Here is a 14,587-nt window from a genome sequence, read left to right as displayed (position 1 = left end):
TGCACGATTTATCTCCGTATTGGTTTCTTTTGTTTTAATACTGCTCAACCAGTTTCTTGAAAGAGTTTCGTGCTAGAGTTCTGCAACTGAAGTGCTTATCTTCTGCTAAGTGGTTTTGCTTGCTACTGTAAACTCTGTGAGCCTTAACAGGATTGTAGGTTAACCAGAAAGAGGAGATGATGTATTTTAAGCTGAAATAGGGTGTAACAGGGTTTGTGGAAAAAACACAGGATTCACGTGAAAACCCCTGTGGCCTTTCAGGCGGGCATATGTGTGCTGTTTACATCAGCATTTGTCAGCAATGTGGAGGTGGGGAAACACCACCTTCAGAGAGAGCTTTCAGGAAAAAGAAGCATTTTCTTGCATGCTGTCAGATCATTGTCTGTGAATTCGTGTAGAGAGGCAGAGGGAGAGACAGACACTTAAAAAAGTGGGTGGGTAGTTTGAAACAATCGTAGTATCTCCTTTCCCATTCAGTTCTATGTATTGTGTTCAGCTGAATCTGGATGATACGATGTGAAAAGTTGTCAGGGTGTTTTTAAATCTGAATCCCCATTCCTGGAACAGTCCAGGCTGAATGAGGCTCTGGGTGATGTGATCTAATAGTGTCTGTGGCGGGGGGTTGGAACCAAATGGTCTTGGAAGTGCTTAGAAATGAGGAGCTGTTTTGTTTCATAGAAGTCTTAAGGGTTTGCTCTTTGGACACGAGTTTGGTTGGCTCTAAGATGCCAAAACATTCCTATGACTTGGAGCCAATTGCATTGTAGCTGGTGTGCAGGCTATTCACCATCCAACAAGCGTATAGTCAGGTAGCTTTGAACCCACATGGGATGGTTGCATCCACTCATCATAGCAGTGCTGGCTATGGACACCCACTGTCTGAGGAATGCACAGTGCTCTGAGGCTTGAGTGTGCTGGAATGACAGACAGGGTGGAGCTGGCAGAGGTGTCCAAGAATAACAGCTCCTTGGCCTGCCACTTACAATGGAGTTCTAGATAGACAAACACAGGGGATGGGATCATATGGTTTGCTATGGAAGATGGGAACTTGCTCCTTAGGGAGTTAATAAGAGAGTAGGGTGATCATCTGTGCTCAGTCAGGGACTAAAAATGGTCAGGGACTAAAAATGGTCAGGGTTCCTTGATTCTGGACTTGAATTTGGACTTGAATCATCTGCACTGATGGGCTATTACCTGAATGCCAGTGCCCAAGTGGCCACATATGGGGTGGTGGTTCATGAAAAGGAAAAGTCAAGAAAGAGTAGAGCCCTGTTCATTTCTTTTTCAGCTCTTAGATCTTAAATGTGCGTAGATCTCTGCCCTGGAAAACAATGGAAATGAAATGCAGGGCTTCATTTTGCAAATGCATGTTTATTTTTTCTGCACTGCTGGCACAGCACAACCATCTCTCATGCCTCTGCAGGCCTGCTGGCAGTGACAGTGCTACTGATGGAGACCAGGACACACACTGGTCACTTCTCTGAAATCTATCTTCCAGGCTCAGCATATCATTTCCTTCTCCCTCAAAAAAGCAGATCCGACATTATACACAAATGCTGTCTCAGGCAAAGGAAAAACAGATGTAGACGACTTCTGCAGAAAGTACAGACAATGTTTGTTCACCGTATTCTTGGGAGGTAGCTTCATCTTTGACCCATGGGTTTGCTCTGTTCTGATTTCAAGATTGGCTTCTGCATTCTTGCTCTGGAATGGGCTGAAATCCAGAAATGTGTGGGCACACTGGTTTGACTGTTCACCCTTGCTTTTAATGGTTTTCCTGGCCATGCAGAAATGACAACTGACAGCATCAATGAGGCTCCTGGAAAGAATCACAGAATGGCCAGGATTGGAAGGGACCTCAAGGATCATGAATCTCCAACCCCCCTGACACATGCAGGGCCACCAACCTCCACGTTTAATGCTAAATTAGGCTGCCCAGCGCCCCATCCAATCTGGCCTTGAACACCTCCAAGGACGGGGCATCCACAATCTCTCTGGGCAGCCTGTTCCAGTACCTCACCACTCTCTGGGTAAAGAACTTCCCCCTGATGTCCGACCTAAATCTTCCCTCCCTCAACTTAAAACCATTTCCCCTTGTCGTACACATATCAACCCTTTCAAAGAATTGATTCCCCTTCCCTCTGTAGGCTCCCTGTAGGTATTGATAGGCTGCAATGAGGTTACCCCGCAGCCTTCTTTTCTCTAGGCTGAACAAGCCCAGCTCCCTCAGCCTGTCCTCATAGGGGAGGTGCTCCAATCCCCTGGTCATCCTAGTGGCCCTCCTCTGGACCCTCTCCAACAGTTCCCTGTCTTTTTTGTACTGCGTGCTCCACACTTGGACGCAATGTTCCAGATGGGGCCTCACAAGAGCAGAGTAGAGGGGGCCAATCACCTCCCTGTCCCTGCTGGCCACCCCTCTTTTGATGGACCCCAGGATACCATTTGCCCTCCGAGCTGCAAGAGCACACTGTTGGCTCATATTAAGTTTTTCATCTATCTGGACCCCCAGGTTCTTCTCCACAGGGCTGCTTTCAAGGACCGCTCCATCCAGCCTGTACGGATGCCTGGGATTCCTCCGGCCCAAGTGCAAAACTTAGCACTTTGCTGTGTTGAACCTCATCAGGTTCACCTGGGCCCACCTTTCTAGCCTCTCGAGGTCCCTCTGCATGGCAGCCCTTCCTTCAACCGTGTCGACTGCACCGCTCAGCTTGGTGTCATCAGCAAACTTGCTGAGGGTGCACTTGATTCCTACATCGATGTCATCGATAAAGATGTTGAAGAGCACTGGTCCCAAGACAGAGCCCTGGGGGACACCACTCATTACCGGCCTCCCCCTGGACATGGAGCCATTGATGACCACCCTCTGTCTGCAGCCTTTCAACCAGTTTCTTATCCATCGAGTGGTCCACCCATCAAATCCACATCCCTCCAATTTGGTGATGAGGATGTGGTGGGGGACCATGTCAAAGGCCTTGCTCAGGTCCAGGTAAATGACATCGGTCGCCTTTCCCTTATCCACCGATGCCGTCACTCCATCATAGAAGGCCACCGGATTGGTCAAGCATGACCTTCCCCTGATGAAGCCGTGCTGGCTGTCACAGATGACACGCCTGTCCCTCATGTGGTCCAGCATGTCATCCAGGATGATCTGTGCCATGATCTTCCCAGGCACAGAGGTGACACTCACCGGCCTGTAGTTCCCAGGGTCCTCCTTGCTCCCTTTCTTGTAAACGGGAGTGACGTGACCCTTCCTGAAGTCATCCAGGACCTCACCTGACAGCCACGACTTTTCAAAAATGATGGAGGGAGGCTCGGCAACCACCTCAGCCAGCTCCTTCAGAAGATGTGCTCTGTGAGTGTGCGTATCTGCTTGGTGAGGAGTTTAGAGCAGGTTCTTGCACCTCAGCAGCAGAAATGCACTTGCTAAGCCCTCTATGCTGTATTAGTGCAATATGTGTATCTACATGTGTGTCAAACTCATTTCATCACATCCTCACTGTGTTGTCTGCCTTACTTTCTGACTTTCGGACTTTCTTCAAGAAAAGATGTTTGAATCTGAATTTGGCAGTTAGAGGGATGCCCTGACTTTCTCAGTTCTCCAGGTTGCATACTCTGTGTCCTAATGGCTCTTCTGAGCTGGGAATGCCATCAGAGCCCAGACAGAAGTAAGATACTTTTAAGTTCTAAGTTCAATTTGAAAGTGCTTGAACTTTTTTTGTCTCCAAAATGCATTAGCCTTTGTTCATGTGTAAGTCCTACTTATCTATCTGGGGACTGTCTACCTCATGTAGTCCTGCATCCTCTCCTCCTGATTTGCTATAGGTATGAGTTTTGGCACATGTTCATCAAGAAATTTTCTTCTTTACTGAGATTTGCAGCCAACACGTAATGATGGCTAAATACCTTGTTGTGGGTCTAGTTAATGCTTCTGTCCCTCGTGGGTTTTCTCTCAGTCTTTGTCTGTGTTAACGCTACAATATAAAGGCAGGGAAGGCTTTTTACCATTTGCATAGTGTCAAGCATGATGATCATTGCCTTTGAAGGTTAGGCTTTGGGCAACAATATAATAATGAGAAAGGGTGTCCTTGAGTTCTGCCAGTTATGATTCTTACCCTAGAAACCAGGAAACGCTGAGCAAAATGTAATCATGGCAATCATTCATGCTAGGCTTTCCCATAGGAAGCTGGTGTGCAGCTTAATTCAGCCTCAGCCATCACATGCATATTATTTTTTTTTTTTCTCAAAAAGGCAATTGAATTGCTTCTCACGCTCCTCTTAAAGCCATAAGACTCTTGTAAAAGTGAAGGCTGAGAATTTCCAGCTTCTAGCCTAGAGTGTCTTGATTCAGATAAAATCATTTTTGAGCTCGATGACCTGTATTTTTGGTAGGTATCCCTTTCAAATTTCTCCTGGAATTCAAGATTTTTATATCTTCAGAAACCAGAGTTATGGGTGAAGTCTAGCTACAACTCCAAAAACTCATTTTCATTTCCTCTTTTCACACATGATTGAGAGGTTCAGCCCTCTTCATGACTGTTCCCTCCCACAGAAAAACCCATGCGAGGAGTAGTGAGAGAGGAAGACTTCAAAAACAGGGTGAGTGACATCACCATATATCTACTGTAGAGACGTCAGTCAGTCTCCAAGAAATAGGAAAGGTCAGAGCTGTTTAGAGCAAGGGGTTTTCACAAAACGGCTGAAAAACCCAGACCAGGTCTGAAGAAATCACGCCATCCTTTTCCCCTATCTATTCTTCTCCCCAAATAGTTGAAGACTCTCTGTCCAGAAGAGAAACTGCTGCGTGATTTTTAATGTTGGTTTCCATCATGAAGATTAAGCTGGTCATGGTAGCTTTTGCCAGGTTTGAGCTAACGAGGAAATAACATGGACTTCCCAGAAGAAATCCGTGAAACAAATGAGAGATGCTTGCATGGGAATAGAGCAAATTTCTTTTTTTGTTTTCCTTTTTAAATGAAACCCTTTGCATTTTTTTTTTTTTTCCCCATTGTGGGGGTGATGTAGGAATGATGTGCTCCTGCTCATCACAGCTTCTTTGTGCTACTGGGCTTTCACCATCTTGGCACAGCCACTGCTGGGTGATGGAAGGCAGAGAGCTGGGACAGTTCCTGGTGGAGGGGAAGCAGGAAGTGGAGGAGCAGAGCAACCCCGTGGCGTGAGACCTAGAAGGGGATTTACCTGGTGGCCCACAACGTCCCATGGACCAGATGTGTGTCACCCGTGCACGAGACAGCACCAGACTGAAGGGTGACTCTGAAGTCTCACTTTCCTTTAAAACCATTGCTGTGTGAATAAAATGGCTTACCTACAATCCCCGCAGATACAGGCACCGTTTAAATATAGCAAGCATTGATGGCTATCTGTAAATTACAAGGAAATGAATAAATCGAGGCAACATAGACCACAAAAAGGAAGTTTGAGATCAGCTCGAGGCTTTGGTTGGTTGGTTCCTGCCAGGGGAACCTGCCTAACCTTCATGATCCTCTGCAGAGGTGACACAGCCATGAATCAGACCCACGGCTCCCACACCCCTGGTGGCTGCCTTGGGGCTGAAGCTGTGGCATGCATGCCTACCTGCAGCTGTCTGGATGCGTGCTGTGGGGCACAGAAAAGCTAAATGAGCCCCTGCTCTGAACATCTCAGGATCCATACCCTTCTGGAAACCCCGAGCTCATTTTAGGGAGGTAGCAGAAGATTTCACAAGGGGCTGTGAAGAGGATTTGTGCAGGAAGTTGGGGCGAAAGGACTTGTTTTTTTGAAGTTCAAGGTGCATCTGCTATGTTGCTTGCCATTGCACAGCCTGCTCGCTGCAGATACTTGGCCACGCGTGCTTAGCTTAGCTTGGTTTTTAGCATGAAAGTCAAAATAATTTAAGAAAAAATCATAGAAAAAATGTAAATTTAGGGTTTTGCACACAGCGCATGTGTTTGTGGGTGGGTAGCTACCCTTACCCCTCTGAAATGACATTTTATGCAGTTGGCCCACATGTCTGAAGGAAACAGTGGTGATGAAGTTCTAGAAGTTTTATGAGAAAACTGTGCTGGGAGAGGAGACAGAAAGATTAAGAGGGCATGTGGGAGTGGAAGCCTGCTGCAGACTCTCCAGATGTGTTGGGTACTCAGTGTTTTAGACTCCAGCCAAGAATGAGTGTCTATTTTTGAACTCTATTAAACCATGGAGACCAAACTGCAGGATTTGATGCTCCCCAAAGTTAGTAACTCTGGATCCACAACTGTTTTCACTATTTTGCTGTGCAGGTGACCTGCATATGTTTCCTGGAGAGATGGTGGTGTCTCTACACTTGGAGATCTCCAGAAGATATGGATGTGGCCCTAGCCTGGCAATAAAAACAAGGAAGGAAATAAATGTCTGGCAGGATGCAGGGACAATCAGCATTGGTCTTTATGGTACAGGGGCGGAGCCAAGGGGATGTATGGAGATGGAGAGCAAGTGGTGATGAGGAGAGCTGCTGGAGCACAATGCATCTGTCAGGTGTCATGGAGGGTTACCAGGGCCATTCTGTGCATGCTGCAGTTGTACATTTGCCCTGCCTCTCATGAGGGGAGAGCAGTTCTGGAGTGAGAAGTGGGTTTTGGCCGGGACGAGAAGTCAGCGATTTCTCAGAATTAAGGCTGCACATACAGACATGGGGAAAGGCATAAAAAAAAAATAATCAATGCATAAAGTCATCACTCTCCCCCTCTTCCCCCACCAAAAAAAGGAAGAGGAAAGCTAAAAATGGCTGGAAAAAGAGGAGAGTAGGTGTTAGCTGCTGCATGTAGTGGGGGAAAGCTGCCTGTGGGGTGGGAGAAGAGAAGCAACTGCCCAACAATGAGGGTAGGAAAGGGATGTGAGAGGAGAGGGGGCAGCCATAGGCCAGGAGCAAGCCTGGAGGCCACTTTGGTGGGTGGAGGAGAGGACAAAGGAGTGAGAGGATCCCAAAGGGTGGGCCTTGGGTGTGGGGAAGGAGGCTGTGCAGTGGCCGACTGGAGGTGGAGGTTTTGGAGTTGTGCCTGGATTCTGGTAGAGCTTGCAGAAAGGGGTCAAATGAAGAACTACAATGAGGGGTGATGAAGGCACTGTTCCACTGAGGAGGGTGATGCCTCCTCTGTTGAAGAGGAGGAAAGGAGGACAGGAAAGAGGAATAGGATGGTGATGTTCAGAAATTAGGAGCTGTTTGTATTTTGAGATTCGGTGCTGTGAGATGAGGTCTTCAGGAGATGGAGAAAAATGTTCTCAGAGGATCTTAAAAGAAGGCTTTCAGTCATATAGGGAGAATGGGAAAAAAACAAATTTTGAACTGGGATAGAGCTTCCCAGAATAGGCCAAGCTCAAGAGGCAGAGAACAGCAGGAGACACTAAGCTGCTGAAGGAGTTTAGCTGTGTGCCTCTATGCTGAAAAATACAGAGGAGCCACAACCGGTGATGCAGCCGAGGTCAAAGCAAGGCCATGCTGAGGGACAAGAAGATGATGCCGAGGGAGAGAAGGTGGTCATAGAGAAGGAACTGAGAGCCCAGAGATCAGATAAGGAGCAGTGTGTATACTGAAGAATGTTTTTGAGAGGAGTAAAAGTTAACAAGTGGTCCTGATGTGGTGAAGCCTTAGTGAAAGTGGGACACTGAATAATTCCTCAGTTCCTCAAAAAAGTCAAGCAAAGTTTCCTTGGCTTCATGTAAGCATCTCCCCACAGCTACTCACGTGTTCCTGCCCAGTTCTCTGAAGCTCTGTATTTGGGGAGAGAAGTTAAATGATAATAAAATACTTAGAACTGGAGGGGACCCTTAAAGTCTGTCTAGTCCAACTCCTCTGCAATGAACAGAGACACCTACAGCAAGACTGGGTTGCTCAGACTCTCGTTCAGCCTGACCTTGAGTTTCTCCAGGGCTTCCACCACCTCTCTGGGCAACCTTACTGTAAAAAACATCTTCAGTATACAAAGTCTAAATCTCTCTTCTTTTAGTTGGAAACAATTTCCCCTACTCTTATCACAACAGATCCCACTAAAGAGTATGTCCCCTTCTTTCTTACAGCTCCACTTTATGTACTGAAGGGCCACTATCAGAGCCTTCTGTTCTCCAGGTTGAAGAACCCCAGCTCTCAGCTTGTCCTCGTAGGGCAGATGTTCCATCCCTTGGGTCATTTTCAAGGCTTTTCTCTGGATGGTCTCCAACAGGTCCACGTCTTTCCTGTACTGAGGATACCACATCTAGACACAGTACTCCAGATGAGGCCTCATTAATGCAGAGCAGAGGGGCAGGATCAACCTCCCTTGACCTGCTGGCCACACCTCTCTTGATGCAGCCCAATATATGGTTGGCTTTCTGGGCTGTGAGGGCACATTGCTGGCTCATATCTGGCTTTCCGTCCACCAGGACCCCCAAGTGCTTTTCAGCATGGCTTTCCCCAGGTTGTAGTGGGTATTGCCAAAACCCAGGTGCAAGACTTGCCTTGTTGAACCTCGTGAGGCTTCCTGGGCGCACTGCTCAAGCCTACCTGGGTCCCTCTGGATGGCATCCTGTCCCTCAGGTGTGTTGACTGCACCGCACAGCTTCTTGTCATCTGCAAACTTGCTGAGGGTGCACTTGATCCCACTGTTGATATCACTGATGCAGATATTAAAAGGCAGTCAGCCCCAGTACTGATCCCTGAGGGACATCATCTGTTTCTGATCTCAATCCTGACATTGAGTCATTGATCACCACTCTCTGGGTACAGTTGTGTAATCAGTTACTCATCCACTGAACTGTCCACCCATCAAATCCAGAGAAGAATGTTACAGGGACTGTGTCAAAGACCTTACTGAAGTCCAGGTAGATAACGTATGTTGCTCTTCAGCCACTGATGCATTACACCATTATTTCTGTAGTAAAGACAGCAACTCCTGCTCTCAGCAAGGCATCAAAGTGTTTCATGGTTCAGGTAGGCTGATTTTAAGTACAACTCAGTCTAATTAACCATTAAATTTATTATGGGTGCCAGCTTCCATCAGAAGTCAACATTTATTTCCTCCTTGGGAAGTGTCAGCCCACTGGACTGGCAATGCCATGGCACTGCTCCTAGTAGAAGGCATCACTATGAGCTGTACAGGATCAAGGATGTGTACCAGCACGTATGGGACTGCAGTGCATATAATGCATTTCCAGGCTCGCAGCTCCTCTATTTTGGGTCTTGTATAAGAATGGGTTGAGCAAGAGAGATAGAGAAGAAGGTCACAGTCTGTTCTGTTAATGGGGAAACATTTGGTGAAGTTCGCTAAGGGGCAGATGGAAAGTCAGTGTCAGCTTGAGTAAACCCATGACCAGAGGCTGTCCAAAGCCACCCAACAACTCCTGAAGCAATCCTGTGTCTGTCTTCTCCCAGAATGTACCCAGACCTGCTTTTAAATGCACTGGGAGCAGCTGAGTGTTCAAAGCAAGCACAGAAAGTGCAAGTGCTATTTATCCCTCCTTGTTAAAGCAAAGGTATTCTTTTCTGTCTAAGGACTATTCCGAGCTGCACTCAATCACGTTAACAACAACAGCAACAGCAGCAGTACTATTTTGGTGGAAATGGAGGTGTTCGTGTGATGCTTGTGAAGACTGAGCAGAGCAGGGCACGGGAGCTTGAAATTCTGACTTAGTGGGCTGAGATTTCACTCCCTGTGACAGTGAAGTTTAAAAAAAAAGAGATGGCTTTGGTCAAACGGGAGCAGGTCTGCGATGTTACTTAACTGCAAAGGACATCCCGTGAACCTCACAGCTCGTGAGCAAAGCTGCCCATGTTTTGCTGGCCAATTTCTAACCAAAGTGAGTTATGTGGTGGAAAGAATTATCTCACTGTCTGATTCAGTCACTTCGGCAAGGTGTTTGCAGAACGTAGTGGCTTTGTATAGGATAACAGAAAAGCGTTGGGCTGGCTAATTCAATTAAAAGCGAATAACTACAGTCTAGGTACTGACAGCATGTGGGAGGAAGTGGTGTTTCCACTGTGACTGGCATTGCACGACTAGCAAAAACAAGGTGGTTTGAGGAACGCTTGCGTGTTAATGGCATTTCCCTGCTCTGTTTGTCAAGCAAAGGTGGGAATATAGAGTCAGAAATTACTTGAATCAGTTCTCTTACAAGAAAAGAAAAGGGTCTGCCATGGGAACGATGCCGAGCGTCTGGCTGCCGCCACGCACAGGCAGCACTATGCCGCAGAGGCTCAGGCTGAGGGTGAGATAGAAAATGCTGTGGGGTGCAGGAGATGGGCCGGCTGCCTGGGCACCCCTCTGCTAATGCCTACTGTCCCTGTGCCACAGCAGGGCTCATGGCGTGCCACACAGGTGGCAAGGCTAGTGTGCTCCAGGAGCACAGTGATGGCAGGCCCACGTCACAGCCATGGGCCATAGGGCTGGAGCAGCTCCAGAGTGAGTCAGGTACTCACCAGACAGCGTAGCCCAGCAGCGTGTAATGGCATCTTCCTCTGTGCACACACCTGCCATCTGCTTAACTGGTCCCAGCTGTTTGAAAAGCCTCTTCTCTCCCCTGCACTGCACAACCACCTTGGGGCAGGAAACACCAAGTAGGCCTCAACAGCTGGAAACAAAACCAGGAACACCCTATTAGATGCTGGAACTGGAACTTTTACTTATTCCCTTATTTCTGAGTGATGTGGGGAATTTGGGCTGCTCCCAGCTGATGGGCTGGCTGTGGGGCACGGCAGGGCAGCTCCCTACCACCTCAGGTACCCAGGGCCCAAGCCCCACTCATGGCAGCAGCATCGTTCTTGGGAATTTAGCTGCATCCAGTGTAGGAGGGTGTTTGTCTTCTTTCTAGTTTTCTTTTTTTTTTTCTTTTTTCTTTTTTCTTTTTTCTTTTTTCCCCCACTGCCGTCACAGGTCTGCCTGCTTTGCTTCTGCCTGTCAATAAGTCGGGGCTGCCGGACAATAAGAATTCTGTTTTGCAGAAGAAGCGGAGAGCTTTCTGACATTTGGGATTTGGGCTTCCTATTTTATTTTTTACTTTATTCAGCGAGAGGGGAGAAAAGCAACATTTCTTCAAAGTTTTTCTGTTGAAAAAAACCTCTGAGAAACAAATAAATACAAATTAAAATAATTAAAAAAGCAACAAATGGAAGAGTAGCCCACTTGCAGGCAGTGGCCGCTGCTCTGTACCAGCACCACTGCCTCCGGCTCCGGCCCAGCTCAGCCTCACCAGCCACCCATCTGTATAGGCAGACCAGCAGAGCAGGGGGATGCCTCTGTCTCCAGAGGAAGGCCACCAGCCAAGGTTGGCCACCAGCATGAGGAGGTGGAACTCCTCTCCTCTGCAGTTCTGAGGCTCAGATCTGCTGCTCCTTGCCAGCATCCACAGGGAAAGCTGAGCCTGTGGCTGGCTGGAGCAGCAATGGTGTGCCTATTTTGCTAAAAACAAAAGGCTTACTCAGAAGTAGAATCGAGGTGCCGCTTGCCTTTACTCCAGCCCTTTTATATATAGTCCTCATTGCTCCTGATTTTACTGCAGCAGTCACCATATGAATCGCAGTGCAGAAGTGGTGGAGGGGAGGGAGCTGCTGAGCTGCCGCAAGAGCTGGGGACCTCATGGCTGGGGAGTCCCCATTGCAGGGACTGCTCTGAAGAGCAGCATTCACCCATCCAACTCTTGGTACTGCTGCTGCTTTTTATTGTTGGTGGTGATGTTTTTGTTTTTATTTCTTTTTTTTTTTTTTTTTTTTGTTATCTTCAATGTAACCTGTGTCTCCTCATATTCCCCAAGGAGCATTAGAGCTTTCATTAATGTTTTCCTTCCTGTTTTGTTGGTTTTCTTTTTTTTATTTTGTATCACCAGCCTGCAAAATGAAGAGTCGTATTTTCCTGTAGTGAAGAGCTACGCAATACTACCTCAAGCCTAAAAACTATACTCAAAGAGAGGGAAAGAGAGCAGTGGTGCTTCAACTTTCAGTGTAGGCACCTTGGCTCTGGAGGCAGCAGCAGGCTTGCTTTCACTATGTCTACAACTTCGAAGATCTCTACAGCCATCAACAAAACGTCTCAAGGAACCACAGTGTTCCCAGCACCCTTTCCTCCATATGCCTCACGGTGATGCAAATTGGAGGTGCACTTACTTCGAAGATTCCCAAACTGATGAATCAGTCTCTGCATACGACAGTGATTCACAACAAACATTACCAGGAGGCCAGTCTCATTCTCTCTTGGCATCTTTACAAAGCCATGGCAACATAAACAAAGATTCATAAAGTTCAGAACAGAGATCACTTGAGCAGCTTGAATTATCTATGTAGGAAAGTCACATGAACATAAACCTTTGGCCCATACGGTTAAAAGTGGAGATGGATAAAAAGCAAATGCTCTTCTGGGACGCTACTTAGGCTCGGCATTAGGGAATCTGAATGTGAGGGATCTCTTTCCATACTGGTCACCTGAAGTGACCTATTTTTCTTTTTCCAGCAGTACCAAGCAACTTCTGAAAAAAAATAATCAGCACGTCTCTTTCTGCTGCTTCCTACTTTGTTTAACTAAACCAGCTCGTGATGAGTACACACACAAATCAGGTCATTCGCTTGTTGGAGCCCAAAGGAAAAAAGAACAAATCCCTCCTAAGCTCCAGCAAATGCCAACCCCCTAAAAACCCAAAGACTTGGCTTCATCTTTGGTGAGGGCAGCGGTGAGGCTGTCAAGCAGAACCTTCTAAAATTCGGCGCTTCATTTTCATTAATGCTCTCCTCTGCATTACTGTCTAGACACCAAACCAAAATGAGGTTACCCAGAACAGAAGCATGTAATAGGGGACATTTCTTGTCCTCAGATGCTTCCTGTCTGCATCGATGAGGCAAGTGGCAGGAGAATGGAAGTCGAACTAATCAGATCCCTTCTCTACCACCACCTTTAAGAGACACACAGAGAGAGGGCTGATAACAAAAAGATCTAGGTTTTGATAAAAATGAAAAAAAGCAACTCAAAACGTGAATGGCATTTTCGAATGGAGTTAAACACCTAGCAGTGTTGGGAATGGCACTTTTTGCAGCCTTATGTGCTTGACCTGCATCTCCCATGGGCACTCAGGGATGCTGTAAACAGCCCTGTGGCTTCCTGGCCACAGGAACAAAGCCAAGGGAAGGCCCCATGTCTCCTGCTGGTGAGCCTACAGTCACAGACACTGCCTTTGCCCAAGAACTGTTGTCCTTGATAGAGTACTGTCTGCTTCTCCATGCCCATGGGGAGCTGAGAAAAGAGGCAGCAGGCATGCATGCAGTTGCAGATAGGGCTGGGGGGCCTTGTGACCTCTTTGCAGTTGTCAGGTGAATTCTTAACACCACATAGGGTTGGATGAACTTGCTTACACCCTTCCCTAGGGCTTCAAGGTCCTGGCTGGCCTAATGGTGGGGTGGCCCTGATAGGCTGTGTGGCAGCAGTGGAAGGCAGGCACAGTCCCAGGGTTGATTCTGAATGAGCGGAGCAATTCACTAGTGATCACAGGAGAGAAGTAACAGCTAAGCTGGGGATTAAAGAGAGATCCCATTTCCTTTCAGAGCCATAAGGGAAAAGCTCCTGCACCAATTTTTGGAGGTGGGACCAGGATTGCGGTGGTGATGATGAAAATGTACCTATCACCTAAATCAAAACCAAGAATTCAAAAACACCAACAACAGATTTTTATGAGCAATTGTGTTCATTACCTTAAAGGAGGAAATCCCATAATTCTGTGCAAAGTTTGCGCCTGAAGTGATTAGCCACCAGTTCTTGCCAGTGGGAAATGCTTCAGTGGGTGCAAAAGGAGACAAGAACTGTTGAAGAGTGCAGGACAAGGGGAAATGGTTTTAAGTTGAGGGAGGGGAGATTTAGGTCGGACATCAGGGGGAAATTCTTTACCCAGAGAGTGGTGAGGTACTGGAACAGGCTGCCCAGAGAGCTTGTGGATGCCTCGTCCTTGGAGGTGTTCAAGGCCAGGTTGGATGGGGCCCTGTGCAGCCTGGTCTGGAATTAAACGTGGAGGTTGGTGGCCCTGCATGTGGCAGAGGGTTGGAGATTCATGATCTTTGAGGTCCCTTCCTACCCTGGCCATTCTGTGATTCTGTAATGCAACCGAAGCCCACAAAATGTGTCTCAGTGAACCTAGAAAAGAAAAACAGAGGTAAGGGGCAGTTTTGGCACAGATCACAGGCTTTAGGAAGGCCTCACATACCACGATTTAGAGGTGCTGGCCTCCTTTGTAGCTCTGTTTGACATGGTAGGTGTTGAACTTGTCAGTCATCCCTTCATTTACAAACCCACTCATCGTTGACAAAGCCCACTTATTTACAAAGACTGCTGTTGAAAGTGCCTCTTCTTGAACTCTTGTAGGAAGTTTCTTTAATCAGAAAAGTTTCAGATCTCTTGCTTTGGGTTGATTTTTCTTGTCTTTTGCTTTTTTACTTTTTCTTTTGCACTTCATATACAATATTATAGAGGAGAAAATGATGAAGGCTATGTAGTTAAATCAACATTAGTGTTCTCCATGTGAGATTTGCATTACCCTTACTTTGGCAGGCTATTTCCTTAGCTCAAGATAGCAGAAATGGAAAGACAGCTAACTAAAGCAGCAAGATACA

The 14,587-nt window shown here is 47.1% G+C and overlaps 1 long non-coding RNA gene across 1 annotated transcript; it reads right to left on the bottom strand.

The window, feature by feature from the left end:
* Window positions 1-1,379: 1,379 nt before the first annotated feature.
* LOC122172011 lies at window positions 1,380-13,778 on the bottom strand. Its single transcript, XR_006172150.1, has 3 exons — window positions 13,676-13,778; window positions 10,424-10,575; window positions 1,380-1,819 (listed from the first exon to the last, which is right to left on the bottom strand). It is a non-coding gene; the product is annotated as an uncharacterized LOC122172011 (long non-coding RNA).
* Between the last annotated feature and the right edge of the window lie 809 nt (window positions 13,779-14,587).

The sequence above is a fragment of the Centrocercus urophasianus genome, unplaced genomic scaffold (assembly GCF_019232065.1).
Source record: "Centrocercus urophasianus isolate 14NV4802_14NV808 unplaced genomic scaffold, USGS_Curo_1.0 seq_11, whole genome shotgun sequence".
Taxonomy (NCBI): Eukaryota; Metazoa; Chordata; class Aves; order Galliformes; family Phasianidae; genus Centrocercus; species Centrocercus urophasianus.
Note: the sequence above shows the minus strand (reverse complement) of the source record. Positions and strands in the feature narration are given on the sequence as shown.